The sequence below is a fragment of the Nymphaea colorata genome, chromosome 2 (assembly GCF_008831285.2).
Source record: "Nymphaea colorata isolate Beijing-Zhang1983 chromosome 2, ASM883128v2, whole genome shotgun sequence".
Taxonomy (NCBI): Eukaryota; Viridiplantae; Streptophyta; class Magnoliopsida; order Nymphaeales; family Nymphaeaceae; genus Nymphaea; species Nymphaea colorata.
In genome coordinates, this window is record NC_045139.1 from 23,374,426 (window position 1) to 23,391,304 (window position 16,879).

The following is a 16,879-nucleotide window of genomic DNA, read 5'->3' on the forward strand; positions in this document are numbered from 1 at the left end:
TTTAACTCTATCCTGACACTTCTTTTTTGTTGTAGGTGGACATTTGGTTTGAGCTACAAGTCTAAGAGGTGTTATATTGGGTTAGAGTTGTAACAACCCGACCCACTCCTGGGCTCGGGCCCTTGCTTCGTTGAAACCCAACTCACCCCCCAACAATTTCGGCTTCAACATCAAAAAGGCTAGGAACCAGGACAACCATTTATGGTAATGAGCCCCTTTATAAACTCTTGAAGATTCCTCACAATCTTCAATACGAAACTAAAAATTTGGGGCATTACAAGAGTACTTTAGTAACATTTTATGCATCAGTTGTGGGGATTCACATGGTTCAGATTCAACGTATTCATGATATTTTGATGATTCAATTAGAGTTTCTAAACTTAAAGAGAAAATTGTGGATAAGATAGTGTTATTTGGAGAGGATTATATGGATATATTCAAAGGGATTAACTTGAAACTGCCAGTATGGAGCAACTATTGCTTTCACAATCACAATGGAGTATGGAAGTGGTCTTATTTTAAATTTCTAATCACATGAGAGGTGGGGACAAAGATGAGTATAAAGTGCAAACTAAAAGTCACAAGGCTATAAAACAAATTAATAAAAAATTTGAGAGACCGGTTACAAGCATATGGTGCCATGAACTCATAGATAGACCCTTCAGTTCTTTGAGAAGTGTAGCGACATAGTATTGGGGAGAGAAAAAAATTCATTATGACTAACCGTAATCCCATGTTAAAAGGGGGATTAGGCATAAATAAAAGTTTACAAAAAAAGTTTAGAAAAGATAAGTAAATACTAAAGAGGGCTTATGCTAAACTGAAAAATATAAAGCTTCCTAAAAAATCCATTAATCACCCACATTGCCTAAAACTAATATTATTTGTCAACGCTCCCCCTCAAGTTGGAGCATAGATATCTATCATGCTTAGATTGTTACAACATTTAGAAAAATCTCCAATTGAAAGATGCTTCATAAGGATATTAGTTGTTTGATCTTCTGAAGAAACATGAATTGTACGTACCACTCTATCTTGAAATAAATCTCTGGTGTGGTGACAGTCAACTTCAATGTGCTTAGCCCTTTCATGGAAAAACAGATTGTTAGCTATGTATGTGGCAGTCCTATTATCACAATACATCCTTAGAGAAAGATTGACTAAAACTCCTAAGCTTGTGAGCATGTAGTTGACCCAAAACATTTTGGCTGTAGTTTGGGCCTTAGCCCTATGCTCTGACTCGATGCTCAATCTAGCTACCACGTTCTACTTCTTGTTATGCCAAGATATAAGATTGCTTCCAAAAAGAACATGTAGTTGACTTCATGTCTTCAACATACCTAGTATAATCAGCAACACTAAAGGCTTCAACCTTGAAAGGTGATCCCTTTTTGAACCACAACTCTTTTCCTGGGGATGATTTCAAGTATTTAAGCACCATCATGTCAGCTTCCCAATGCACCTTTTTGGGCTTCTCTATAAATTGAATTAGCTTTCTCATAGCAAAACTGATGTCAGGTCGAGTGTTAGTGACATGGAGAAGCTTACTGAGGAGACATTGGTATGAGCATACCCACTTTCTGATTGATCATCATGAAGATGTAGACAATGATTCATAAGTAGTGTGGCAAATTTTGCTCCTAATATCTCAGTTTCTTGTAACAGATCAAGTACATACTTCCTTTGTGATATGATTGCCCCATTCTTGATTTGTGCTACCTAAATTCAAAGGAAGCATACCAATTGGCCTAGATCTTTCATTACAAAGTGTTGTTGAAGACACTAGCTTTGTAACAAAAATTTCTTCGTTATTCTCACCTATCAAAATAATACCAACCACATAAACTACAAGAGTAACCATATCTCTAGATCCTCCTTTAATGAAGAGTGAGTGATCCAGCTGAGACCTCTGAAACCCAAACATCGACACCACTTTTAATAGTTGATGAAACTGAGCACGAGGACTCTGTTTAAGTCCTATATGGTCTTTCATAAATTATAGATGTACATTCCCCCTTACTCTCAAAGCCCGAGGATTGCTGTATATAGACTATTTCAAACATGTCTATAAAAAAATGCGCTCTTGACATCTAACTGATACATAGGCCATTTCTATTGACCAACAATCAAGATTATAAGTCCAATGGTCCCCAACTTAGCAAATGGAAAAAAAGTCTCGAAGAAATCTAAACTGAACGAAGCTATTACTCACATGATTAGTACTAACAAAGTTAGAACTAAGATGCAAAATACACTTCCTTTTTCCTTTCTGAATAGTAATGGGTAGACCTTCTACATGCTCAAAATCATGTGTACCATGGTTTGTGTCTCTAGGTGGCCTTACGCCCTGAGAAGAATTTGATGGAGGGTAGAGGTATGGGTACGGGTACGGGTACCAGTTCGGGTATGGGTACAGACCATTTTTAAAAAATTTAGATGTGGGTCTATGACCGTACACACACGCAGACATATATATATATGTGTGTGTGTGTGTGTCAGAAAATTTCAAGATGAATAACATATTCACAAAACACAGTAAAGAAGTAATTAACATACAAATATATCAGCTTTCTTGATTCTCCATCGCATCATCAAGATTAGAAGGAGCAACAAGTCACACTTTTAAGATATATTGACATCGCGTTTGTTATGGCTCACACTATTATCGAAGAGTCAAGTTATAGAGATGGAATGAATTTTTGAAACATTGTATGGAAGATTTTAAATGAAAAGATGTGAGGAACTATGTACAAGAAAGATTTAGAGTGAAAAAGGAAACAAGAAAAGAGAGGGAGATTTTTAATTTTCAGCTCAAAAACTGGACAACTTTGGACTTGGTCAAAGTTGGCCGAGTCCAAAAATAGACAAAAATGATCCCGGGTATGTTGACCGTACCCGGTACTGCGTTGACTGCACCAGGGCGGTACCGTACCTATACAGATTTTTCAATTATTTCTTTCAACCTTTAATTGCCATATGAAGTTGGAGCTTTGACTATATAATGAAAGTCTCAAGTTCTTTCTTACACAATACAATAATGGTCTCTTCTTCTCATTGTATAGCATGAAGAAGTTGTTCCAAATGTCCTAAAGCACAAAATTTTTGGTACATTCCAAATTGTTTTGTGTTTTTTTTATGTATATTTTTTAAGTTTGATATTCTTGTTTCATGAGTTTCTAGAGCAGTTTCCTTTTACCTTTTCAATGGAGGCCAATATGTGGGATAAATGGTTGTGCATTTTGATTTCAGAACTTTTACTCCTTGTAAATAGATTCATTGCACCTTGTACAATTAAAAGGTTTTCTTGTTTGAATGACATCAAGAAGCCACTCTCTTGACATTGTTTACCAAAAGGCCAACATTATAGTATGTCTATGTCAAGCTCAACTGTTTTTTAGTTTCTCCCCTCATTTACTTTCAGAGTTTTTGATATCCTTTCTTGATGAATGAATTATCATTGAACTAAATCTTCCTTTGTTATATATCAAAACTATTGACAGTTTTCTACTATTTTGATTGTAGTATACACGAGAAAGACATGAGATGTCCAGAAACTTGCTCCTTGTCCTAGAGGATATGCCATGAATCTTGATTTTTTGCAATGCATATAATTTATTCTAAGTACTTTAATGCATATAGGCATTCAAGGAAACTGGTTACATGCACACCTCTCTACATGCACATGGGTGAACAGGTGCAGTGCCATAATTTTTTTCATGAGAAAGGCCAAATTAAAGTTTTTAAATTTTGATACGAACCGAAATATCATTTTTCAATAAAGACAAGTAAAATTTTTAAAATTTACATGTAATTTTTTTTTTAAAAAAAATTGAAGTAAGGCCGGGGCCCAGGCAAGGCCCTCCTTCGCTCCGTCCCTGTGGGTGTGTAATAACCAAAACAACTCCCAATAAAGTAAAAAAAAAAGAGACTTTAGAAAGATGAAAAGAATATTATGAAATTGTTAAAAGTCTAAATGTACATATCATTATAAAAAAAAATTCTAAAATACCCCAACCTCTTCCATTTTTTCTTGAGTATATATTTTGTACATGCACGCGACTCGATCTCGGCATTCAATCTTTTCTTTCTAAAGAAATTAATTGGCTAAGCATCAGAAGCATTATTTTTACCTCCTTCTATGGCAGATGAGTTCTCTTATTGGTCGGGGGACTAGAAAGTGAAGAATGCAAAGCTTGGCACTGAAACTTATATTGGGGTAGAACGTTCCTCATCACGAGATGCAGAGCTTCTAACCGAAAGGCCAGTAGATGGCAAGCAATCGCTGTGTCAGCTAAGGATGTAAGTGACGCTTTGCAAGTAAGCATAGATGATATGTCCCACTGAACGTCACTGCAAACTACATTGCTGAAGTTCAAGATAAAAGCACAGTTTCATGTGAATCCATTGCTTAGGCAAAGAGTCTTCGAGTGGGCCAAATTGGCGAGAGATTCTCTTCATTTTTAAACCAGCAATCATATGACAGCCCGGGGCCAGGCCCAATTATCATAGATCGCATGGGCAGAGCCAGAAATTTTTTTATGAGGGAGGCTGAATTAAAGTTTCTAAGTTTTGATAGAAGCCGAAATATCATTTTTCAAAATTTTTATATAGAACAAGTGAAATTTTCTAAAATTTACATGTAAATTAAAAAAAAAATTGAAGTGGAGCTAAGGCCCATGCGGACCCCCCTTTGGCTCCGCCCTTGATGGATCGGGCTCAGCCTGAGCTCGGCCCAAAAGCTCGATGGACCTGTGGCCCGATGCCCAGTAAGGCTGGGCACCAGGCCGGACCGCCGCCGGGTACCGAGTACCCGGCCCGGAAAAAAGGGACTCGGGACGGCCCGAGTGGGCCCGATTCAAGCCCAATAATTTATTTTTTAAATTTTTTAATATATATATAATATTTTATTATAATTAATTATATTTATATATAATTTTATATTAAAAATATATTTGTAAATTTAATCAGGCTTGGGCTCAAGCTCGGATTTTCCAAGTCGGGTTGGGTCTGCGCCAGGTTTTTGGATGTCAGGCCGGCCCGGGCTTGACTCGTTATCAGGCCGGGCCAGCCCGATGCCCATGCTTAGTGCCCACCCTTAATTGTGATGCAGTTCAGGACCCTGACATGGTGCCGGTTTTGCATGAAGGCCAATTTGGCTCACTCTAAGAATCTTTGACTGAGCAATTCATTCACATGAACTGTGATCTTATGTTGAACTCCTAACTACACGGTTTGTAGTGATGTTCAGCTGGACCCTCTCTCCTGTGTTTACTTGCAAAACGTCATTTTCTTCCTCTTTGGCTAATGCAAAGAGTTTATAGACATCTATTGGCCTTTCATTTAGGAGCTCTGCTTCTAGTGATGACGAATGCTCTACCCCAATATTAGCTTCAGTGCTGAGCTTTGCATTCATCACTTTCTACTCCCCTGATGAACAAGCGAACACAAGAGCCAATCAGGGGCAGAGCCAAAAAATTTCCGGCTAAGAATTACTAATAATAAATTTTAAATTTTTAGGTGGCATCCAAAGGTAAATGAGAAAAATTCCTTTGACGTGTCAATATAAAAATTAGTATTTTTTGTGGGTCTGTGCGGGCAATTGACCACAAAGTGCCCACACTTGCCTCCACCCCTGGAGCCAATATCTCTCCTGCTTGCTTGTCTCTCTCGAATTGGTTCTTAGAGCTCATGCAATTTGGGGGCAGGGAGGGAGCTTCTAATGCAGCTTAGTTGAGTTTAGCTTAATATTGGATTTAGGTTTGATTAACATAGTTTTAAGGTCACTGTAGATTTGTTTTAAATAAACAGGTTGTCAATATTTTTAAATGCCAATTTTTGCAACACTACTTGAATCAATTGTTTAAACATGTAACATCAATGATTTACCAATCTAAAGTTTATATAAAATTCAATACAATATCAACTTTCATCCACATCCACACTTTCAAATAGAGTAATTCAATAAAATTCTATACAATAACAGCTTTCAGCATTATGGTTAAACTCTTTGTATAAAGCTAGAAATATTGGTTTTCTATAGATAATCACATGAAAATTGCTACGAATTATATTTCATTTCTTACTGAAAACATGCAAAAAAGAAGAAGGTCATTAAGCATGAAGATGAAAGAAGAATGGATAGCCAGCAATAACGAGCAAATCCAATTATGAAATAAAAAAGGACAGCCTTGAATCATTGGATGGTTATTTTCTTTCTACAAATCAAGGTTCTTCAGCCTCATTGGCTCCCAAAGTTGCCATCCCATGGAATACCTTTTCTAGTTTTGTTTCATTATTTCTTATGTTGATCCCAGCTGAAATCAGTTCTGCACAGGCCCAGGAACTTATTATTTCACATTCTTGTGTTGTTCTTCTTGATTAAGATCTACTATTTTCGTTTTAAAGCGTGCAGCGGCATGAATTCGATTTAGATATTGTTTTTGTTTAATAGTGTTCACTCCTTTCTTCGTATTAGTTGTTAACTAGGTTGGATCGTGCACTTCAGCCTGGTGTCTGATCGATTTGGTGGCCGTTTCAGAGTGGTTAGGGCCTTAGCATTGGCAGCCCGAAGACGCCGGAAAACTGTCCTTGAACAGGCACTGCTCAGACTCATTTTCTGCAGTTTACGCCTGAAAACAGGCGTTTCGGGCCCGATTCCCCTCGGGATCTTGATGGATTTTTAATAAATATTGGGTTTTTTCTGCCTCTAACTGGTTGTAACATATTCATGATTGTTCGAGTTATAGAGAGAAACACGAACGATCTTGTTGAAAAATGGGGAATTTTCTATTAAAAACTGCTGGTACAATTCACCGGTTGAAATTTCTCTACTTTTAAGGGTTAGATCGATCTGCATTAAGGATTTCAATCTGTTGATCTGATCTAATCCCTTGTCCGGTGCAGAATTTTGAAAATGGCATTGAGATTAAGCAGAAAACGGGCTGGAGTCCGGTCGATTTCCGGTGAAGAAACGCAGAACAATGCCGGCAGCTGTTCACCTTTTCGATAGGTTCTCAATTGATTTTTTTTTTTTATGTGCTTTTAGGTTTACAAAGGGTATCTAAACCGCAGTTTACAAAACAATTTTTGTGTTACTTCCGGCCTCTTTCCTTCATTTTACCTGTACACCAAATAATTTTACCTTACAAAAACCTACCCCGGTAAAAACCTACCATGTCATCAAACATGACCTCAAAATTTTTTCTTTTGTTTTTTTTTTCAAAATTCTTTTCCATGGTCAATTTACCATATTAAATTCTTTCCTGCAATCAAACGGAACCTTAGTTCTTCTTAATAGTTGGATTAAGCCGGGTAGTTGGATTAAGCCGGGCTTTAGCTGCCAGCAATGGTCAACCTGGCCGCTCTTTCCAGTGTTGTTGGGCTCCGTTCTTTTTTTTTTTTTTTTGGATGACTCTGCAATTAATTTTTTCATAGAAAACTTGAATTTTGAAAGCTGCATTGAGAGGCAACAAGTAGTTTATTTTACTGCTGGCCGACGTAGGCAGCGAAGCAGTTAATTGTTTTATGTTGAAAAAAAAAAACTCACGTCTTCTTTGGCCTTAGCCAAAAATTTTCAGCTCTGAACATTCACCTTTTATAGCAATTGATAAACGATTGTATTACAATAACACACAGATTATTATTTTATTAATAAATACTTATTTCAATAAAAGTTACTCCTCTGTTATAAAATTGTTAGTTGACGAATTTATTTATGCTTTTGATTAATTACGCACATCTGCCCTTCAAGTAGAGGACAATTTTCGTTCTAAAAAGCTATTTAAACTGCTTAAGAAATAGAAAGTAGTGAGTTCCTTAGAATGATATTAAAGCGACTCTCAAAATAGAATAAAACTGCTATCAGAACCATGGCAGGCAGCACACAACTGCTATGTGTAGCAAAAGATGTTCTTAGTAAAAGATGAAAACATTTGGGATGAAATTGTCAACGACAATTTGAAGACCATGAACTTGATATTTTCCTATCGGTGAGGGACGAAGATAGGAGAAAAAAACTAGACACCTACCTTTTTAAATGCATAAAGAAGTCAATAATGAAGGGAAAATCTATTGAAAGGGGGTGGTCTCTTCCTTTATTATGGTCCTTTTTCTTTTATCTTCATTCATGCTCGTCAAATGAGGTTGGGTGAATAGGAGGAATATTTCATTCTAACAAAAAAACCGAAACCCTACCTTTCTCTCCATCTCTCCTAAAGTATTAGGTTTGTATTCCGTACTTGAGGTGGTGCCATTGGTTTGCTTTAACTGGCATATCAGTACCCTTTTTTTATAGCATAAGAAGTTGATGCTTTGTAACTCGAAACAAAGATTGACTACCTACCAACCTCTGACCCATCTATTGAACAAACCCGCCTATCAAATTGCGACTAACGATTTCATTCCAATTCCTTAAAACATAAAAATAGCAATTTTGTGGCAACCTTCCATGGTTATGATATCAGACAAATTAACCAGTTGTATTTTATTTTGAGAACCACTTCAATATCATTCTAACGAGCTCACTACTTTCTCTTTATTAAACCGTTTAAATAGCTTTTGAGAACAAAAATGTCCCTTACTAAGAAGGGCCAAATATTGGTAGTTAATAAAAAGCACAAATAACTTCGTCAGTGAAAAATTTTATAGAAGGGGAATAACTTTTATTGAAATGAAGCAACATGCTCAAGATTCAAGAGCTTTCCATTTTAACTAACTGGTTCTGTAGACACATTACTTCAAGCGGATAGTTTTTTTTCTGATTCTTCCACACATATCTTTGACTCGGGTCTAGGCGTGTTTGTGCAAAACAATCATTTATTAATAGCTATAAATGAAGTGTATATGTTATATATATATATACACACACAATACATAGAGAAATAAATTCCAATCCCCTAAGGTTGAGAAGGATGCACTATGGGAAAAAGTACATCTATTTACTATAGGTTTATATATTTACTTACAGTAAGCTTCCGGTTGTTTAGCAAGGGAGAAAGGCAGTAACATTTCATTTTCATACAAAGGAAAAGGAAAGCACTTGTTTAAGCGTAAGGTGAGCATTGGAACCAGGGGCAGAGCCAAGAATTTTTTTAGGGGGCGAACCAATCGAGCCAAGATGGCTAGGTCAGGCTGGGTACAGTGCTTAGCCACGGATCTTAGATGGCTGCCAGGGCCATCAGAGGTTCTTTCTTTCTTTTAACCTCATTAGTCACCATAGCCACCAAGGTTTTCAACTTCTAGAGTGCTTCTCTAAAGCTTCTTCGGCTATATATATATATATATATATATATATATATATATGTTACACACACTTAGATAATAATAAAACGTAAGCTAAGACACCATACCAAACTTAAGAAAACCATCAAACTTTTTGTTCTTAGGAAGAAGAGTGGAAATGCCGCTCAAAGTTCCTTCCTTTTAAGTCCTTGAAGCATATTTCCAAATTGTCCTGGATAACAATTACAAATAACCATGCTTCCAAGAAAAGAAGATTGAACATACCAGGTGTACGATATGATAAACAAAAAATATCATACACCAGGAAAGAACAGTGAGGACCAAAAGCACCATTAGTCTCATTCCAAATATAGGCGACGCAACAATATATATATATATATTAGACACATGGTACACAAAAAACGATGATTCTTCAAACCTGAGATGCAACAGAATCCGATCTCGACCTTAATTGTGAACCCAATATATTTGGATGTAGTCATACATCTGATCATGGAGTTAAGACCCGATTTCGATGATTGAATCGGATCTGGGTACATAAGAAGTTAACTACTCACATTACATTAAAAACGATATTGGTGACTCGGACATATATCATTCTTTTTAAACAATAAACTTTACATGTCGAAATAATGTCATCTTTCCGAAGTGACTGTTTAAATGCAAATAAGTGTACGCCATTTGTAAACTTATAAGTAATTGCTTCATTTTATGAAATAATTTACGAGTGCAAGTTCCCGAGGGCATAGCCCAAATGGACGGGCTAGGGGTGCATTGAAGGCGAGTTTTCAATTTAAAACCTGGTTATGCTTTTTGTTTTATAAAAATAGTGAGTCTTACATGCAAGTTGAAGCATAGAGTGATCTCACCACATAATACAATATCAGCTTTGGACAATGTGGAAGGCCTCGGCTCTCAATGGAATAATGAGATACTTGAAGTGCAGGTTTAATCAATATTATTTAGATAATATTTTTAAAACAAACATTTTAGCTTAAATAGAAAAGATAATTGCTTAAAATAAAATCATAAAGAACATTATTAAGGTGATTTTTCACAATTTCACATCCCCTCTCTCTCTCTCTCTCTCTTTCTCTCTCTCATGCCTTTTATCTCTACAATCACTCTCTCTCTCTCTCTTTCTCTCTCTCATGCCTTTTATCTCTACAATCACATAAGAAAGGGCAAGGCAGTCGAGAATATATATATATATATATATAACAGGAAAAACTTTTTGTTGAGAAGTGGACTCATCTTTATTGAAGGTAAAATGACTTTTTAAAAAATATATATATATTAATGTTTTATATTAATCAAAAGGTCGTTTGTGAATCATTTTATAAAATTGACCGGTTATTTATGAATTGTCCAAGACGTTTGGTGGACATTTTTAATACGTCAAAATAGTAGTTTCCTTTAAACGTGTCTCTTACGGTCAGGGACGTATCGAATCCGACATATTTGATTAACGATTGGACTTTTAATTTCTTAAAAACGGATCTGGTAGAGAAATCCAGATTCAAGTACAAACTGAATTCAAATTTAGCATGCAGTTGAATAACTGACTTCCTATCCAAATATAGATCCAATTACATATAAGCGTCTAAACTTTAGTAAAAAATGAATTTGCTTTAAAGAAGTTTTAAATGTGAATCTAAATCCAATTTTCAAATCCAAAGGCACCCAAATCCGATTGTTGAAATGAATGAGATCCGATCCAATCCAATCCTTTACTTTCCTGTGGTGGCCCGCAGATTTATGGAGGACCAAGGGTAGACCCCCAGTCAACAAGTCGTCGCCGTGAAGGGGATGCCCATTTAGTGAAATTACCAAACAGACTCCTTTGACATTTCTTCCGACTTTGCAAGAACAGTATTTTATCTTAGAATCCGGTTGAGAGTCCAACTCCCCATCCTCCAACATATCAGGTTTACTTTGGGTGTTTAAGAAGATGCTTCCTTATATTTTAGCATTTTACGATAAGAGCATTAAAATTTTTAAATTACTAAAAAGAACTATTTTTTGCTTCAGATTTTTTATTGTTATTCTTAAAAGACATTTTTTGATTAAAAAACTAAAATTTAACCAACTTAAAAATGAAATTGTTTTTTTTTTTTAACGGGCCGACTGTTCTCACCGGCCCATGCGGTGCAACGGTCCTTCAAACTGCCACAAGCCTAAAAGGATAAGCCAGTATGCTTGAAAACAAAGAGTGTAATTAGACAGAAGAAGGAAAATAACTTGATGTGAGTTGTTTCATTCATTTAAAAAAGACAATACATCACAAGAAAAGGTAAGCAAGGAGATTGAATGACTTTACTTATAAAGGTGTCCAAAAGCTCATACAAAGATCTTCATGCTGAAAGTTTGGTAGCTTGTATGCTCACAATCTTTTTTATCACACTTCTTAATTAAAGCACTGTGTCACCCAGGAAAGATATCAGTATGATCATGATACAACTTCACAAGGATTTTGTCTCCAACTCAAAACTCGGCAGGTCATTGATCTTTTTCAGCCCACATTTTCATTTTTTTGGCAGCCTTATGCAAGAATACTTTGATGAGTTCCATCTGCTCCTGTCAGTTCTTGACAAATTGATAGGCAAATGTGGGTCTTTCTTTTTTTAGGGCAACAAGAGTGTGTGGCATCAGCGGTTGTTACCCTATAGCTATTTCAAATAGATTGTGCTTAAAAGACTCGTTCTTCTACAAGTTGTAACAAAATTGGGCAACATTAAACAGCTTCACCCAACTTTTCTATTTAACACCGACGAAGTTCCACAAGTACTGCTCCGACAAGGCATTGATATGCTCCATTTGGCCATTTGTGTGTGGGTCGAAACTCCTGAGAAACAACAAACCTAAGTCGAACAACTGAAATACTTTATGTCAAAACTTGCATGTGAAACAAGCATTGCGGTCACTCACAATGCTCTTCGACATGCCCTAGTGCTTTACTATGCTCTTCACGAAGAACTCCAACGTCTTTTCTACAGGACACGGATTTTGAGGTCAGGATAAAAGTAGCATAATTTGAAAACTTATTCTTAACAAAATAACCACAAGGATAGATTTGAAGTCATATGCTTTTGGGAGGCTTACAATGAAGTCCATGGAAAGGCTTTCCCATGGACGCTTTGCAATAAGCAGTGGTTCTAAGAGGCCGGCATGTTTATGGTTCGACCTATTATCTTGCTAGTAGATGAGGCATGTATGGCTCGACATCTTCCCGCAATTGCGGCTAATAATAGACGCATTCAAGGAGTGTTAGGGTGCGCACTTGGTCAAGGTGGCCAGCCCATAATGTATCATGGCACTTTTAGGAGCTTTCGTCGAAGGTTGCACCTCATTCGCACAAATACACATCTGTCTTTGGTGAGGAGAAGTCTGTCTCATAGCTAGAACCTACAAGTCTTCCATGCTTCGACCAAGGCCACCAAGTGTTCTGTCATTGGGTCTTGTTGCATCCCTTCAAAAACACACTCAAGGAGAGCATCATCCAATTGTACTTCAGAGGCCTCCACTCGAGTTACCACAAGTTCAGCCTTTCGACGAAACGCATCACCAACAACATTGGTCTTTCTAGCATTACATTTCAAAGCTAAGTCAAACTCAGCCAAGAATTTCTGCCAACAGGCCTGTTTTGAGGATATCTTCTTCTACATCTAAAAGTTGCTTGTAGATACATGATCAATCTTCACGACGACTGAGGTCCCAACATATAATGTCCTCATAACATATAATGTCATCATATGCAAAGGTAATGCACAATATCAATCATTTTTTGCCCGTGCACAATTTGGCACTTCTATGGCTCCTCCAATTTTCAGCTCTCATAGGCGATTGAATGACCTTCTTGCATCAATATCTCACCAATGGCAAAGTCAGAAGAGTTAGTGTTGATCTCAAAAGGTTTCAAGTGGTCGGGCAACTTCAGCATAGACTCTCGCACAAGTGCTTTCTTCTGGAGCACACTACATTCAAACCCAGACAATGTTCTTTTTGAGCAAGTCAATGAACATGACAATAATCATGGAGTACTTCTTGATGAACTACCTATAGTAATTAGTTAGCCAAATGAAGGATTGCAATTCAGGCACTGTAGTTGGTCAAAGGGACACTTTTTATTTTTTGTGTAGAAATCATTATTATTCAATGCTTGAAACACCGTCTGCGAATAACTAACATGCTTCTCCATTTTGCTACTAAAGACCACTGTATCATAGGCGATTGAATGACCTTCTTGCATCAATATCTCACCAATGGCAAAGTCAGAGGAGTTAGTGTTGATCTCAAAAGGTTTCAAGTGGTCGGGCAACTTCAGCATAGACTCTCGCACAAGTGCTTTCTTCTGGAGCACACTACATCCAAACCCAGACAATGTTCTTTTTGAGCAAGTCAATGAACATGACAATAATCATGGAGTACTTCTTGATGAACTACCTATAGTAATTAGTTAGCCCAATGAAGGATTGCAATTCAGGCACTGTAGTTGGTCAAATGGATACTTTTTATTTTTTGTGTAGAAATCATTATTATTCAATGCTTGAAACACCGTCTGCAAATAACTAACATGCTTCTCCATTTTGCTACTAAAGACCACTGTATCATAGGCGATTGAATGACCTTCTTGCATCAATATCTCACCAATGGCAAAGTCAAAGGAGTTAGTGTTGATCTCAAAAGGTTTCAAGTGGTCGGGCAACTTCAGCATAGACTCTCGCACAAGTGCTTTCTTCTGGAGCACACTACATCCAAACCCAGACAATGTTCTTTTTGAGCAAGTCAATGAACATGACAATAATCATGGAGTACTTCTTGATGAACTACCTATAGTAATTAGTTAGCCCAATGAAGGATTGCAATTCAGGCACTGTAGTTGGTCAAAGGGACACTTTTTATTTTTTGTGTAGAAATCATTATTATTCAATGCTTGAAACACCGTCTGCAAACAACTAACATGCTTTTCCATTTTGCTACTAAAGACCACTGAATCATTAAGATAGACCACCACAAACTTGTCAAGGTATTCATCAATGTTGAGAAGGTCATCGGGTCATTGGTCAATCCGAATGGCTTGACTAGGAATTCATAAGCACTATAATGAGTGACACAAGTGGTCTTTGGTTCATCTCTTTCTGCAATCTTGATTTGCTAGTAACCAGATCGAAGGTTCAATTTTTAGAAGATTCGTGCAGTGCCCAATTGGTCGAACAAGTTAACAATGAGTAGCAAAAGTGTATTTATTTTTTACTGTTATCTAGTTCAATGCATGATAGTCCACACATAGAGCTCCAAATGGTGCTTTTGATGGTTAGATAATATTTGTTTCCAACAACCAATCAAACTATCTTTGCAGCTTCTTCAACTTGATTGGACCCATACAATAAGGAACCATAGCTAGGAGCCTAGCTCCAGGAACCAGTTCAATTTAGTGATCAACTTTTTGCCTCAATGGTAATCGCTTTGGTGGTTCATGTGTCTAGGCCTGGGCAATGGGCCGGCCCGGCCCGACTCTCGCTTTTCCTCTCCACTCCCTCCCCGCTCCCTCTCCCTCTCCCTCTCCACACCACTCCCGACTCCCCGCTCTCCCTCTCCACTCCCGACTCCCGCTCCCTCTGCTCCCATTCCCCTTCTCCCTCTCTACTCCCGTTCCCCTCTCCCTCACCCTCTCTGCTCCTGTTCCCCCTCTCTGCTCCTGCTCCCCCCCCCCCTCCCTCTCTCTGCTCTCCCTCTCCCTCCTCCTCTGTTTCCCTCTCCCGCTCTCCCTCTCCCTCCCCCTCCTCCTCCATCAGAGCGCGACAGGAGGGCGGGAAAGGGGCAGGAGCCAGAAGGGCGACCCGGCCCGATGCCCAGGCCTACATGTGTCATTATTTCCTGAAACTCTTTTAGCAATGAAACTAAGTTTGGTGGAATAATAACAGACCTGACTTCTTCTACACGAATGGACACGAGGAATGTCTGCTCTCTATGCCTCATGCCTTTTTTTAACTGCATAGCTGACAACATGGAAGGTGATTTTTTACTGGCATAATAGTGGTGCATTGTGTGCGAACAGTTTGGCCCCATCAATGTCAATGAATTGAATTTTGGGAACATCATAATATTTTGGTCTCGAGAGAACTCCATACTGAGAATTACCTTGAAATCAGCTAGGGGAACAATTGAGAAGCTCGTAATGCCAGCCCAACTCTCCGTTTGGATGGCTACACCCTTTGCTTCTATAAGGATAAGCGTGACAATAGAGTTCACCATCTTCAATGTTCTTTCTCTAGGCTCAAGTTTCAACTCCATTCTCTCCACCTTTTTTTTTCCAATGAAGTTGTGTGTTGCTCCTAAATCTACCATGTAGTAGATTTTTTCCTCAAAGCAATATCGAAGTACATCAGTTCTTTATTCACCTTTGTGTTTGATGCAGCTCAACTTTGGACAACATTGAGCATCTACATGGCTCCCATCTGCGGCTACGCTCCTTCAGCCTCAGCCTCAACAACTTTTGTAGCATTGATTTGCTGGTCATCTATTATAAGGTACTTAAAACATTGTCTAACTATGTGCCTATCTACCACCATATGAAATCTAGGTGGGGGGGAACTTTCCTTGAGAGGAAGTCTCCAGTCAAACCGGTTGCCAACTAGATGTCATTAAGCAAGGAGGTTGACCATCGCCTTATGTGACGCGAGCTTTCACTTGCTTACCCCTACGTCACCATAAGCAAATGTAGATGCAGTTTATGCATCCATTAGGTGAATTAACCCTAACTCGCGCGCACCCCTATGGGCAGCCTAACGCTAGGCGTGGGAACTTACCGATGGAATTGCATCTTTCGAAGGGACTAATGACCATGCAACACTAATATGTTTTCTCCTTGCGTAACTACACTGCACATTTTAAGTGCATTGTTTTCTACTTTCCTCAGCGCCAATTGGATCCCACTTGCTTTCCGAGCAATGCCGAAGCTAGCCGCAACATCCCATACTCCTTGCTTGGTCGAGCTAAGCAGAGTCGTCCGCAACATTCTCCCACCACTAAAACGTTGTTGTCCTCGTCAACTTGCTCCCTGCGTGAGAAAGACTATGGCCATTCCTTTCATTACATTCAATTGTGCCAACATCAATCTGATTGACGCACCCGTTATGTCTCAGCTACTTAACTTATCAAGTGTATTACCTCTAGTCCAACTTCGGGTATTTTCACCTTTTTATCGCTTTTAGCACTTTTCCTTAGAAGAATCTAGAACATATCCTGTGACCACTAAGTATAAAATTTCCAAAATATGTTGCCAACCAATAATCAATTTTGAGTAATGACATGCTCGCTTCTTCAAGTCATGTCAATACTAAAGGCCCATAACCTCTTGAACAATCCTTTTCTACATTGGGCTTTTCACCTTATATGCTTCAGCAAACTCTTCGAAACATGTGATCTCCATCTAGCCAACACCATCAGGGTCACTTGAACCAGTGTTTGACGAACATAGTCAAACCATAGGGCACATCACAACAAGCCAACGGTTTTCAAAACAACTTGTTAATTGCATATGTGCATCAGAACATCATGTTCTTTTTTTCACATTTTCTGAACTCATGCTCGTAGCATTCTTGTCTTTCAAGTTTTTTCTAAGAAATTGTTCTCCTCT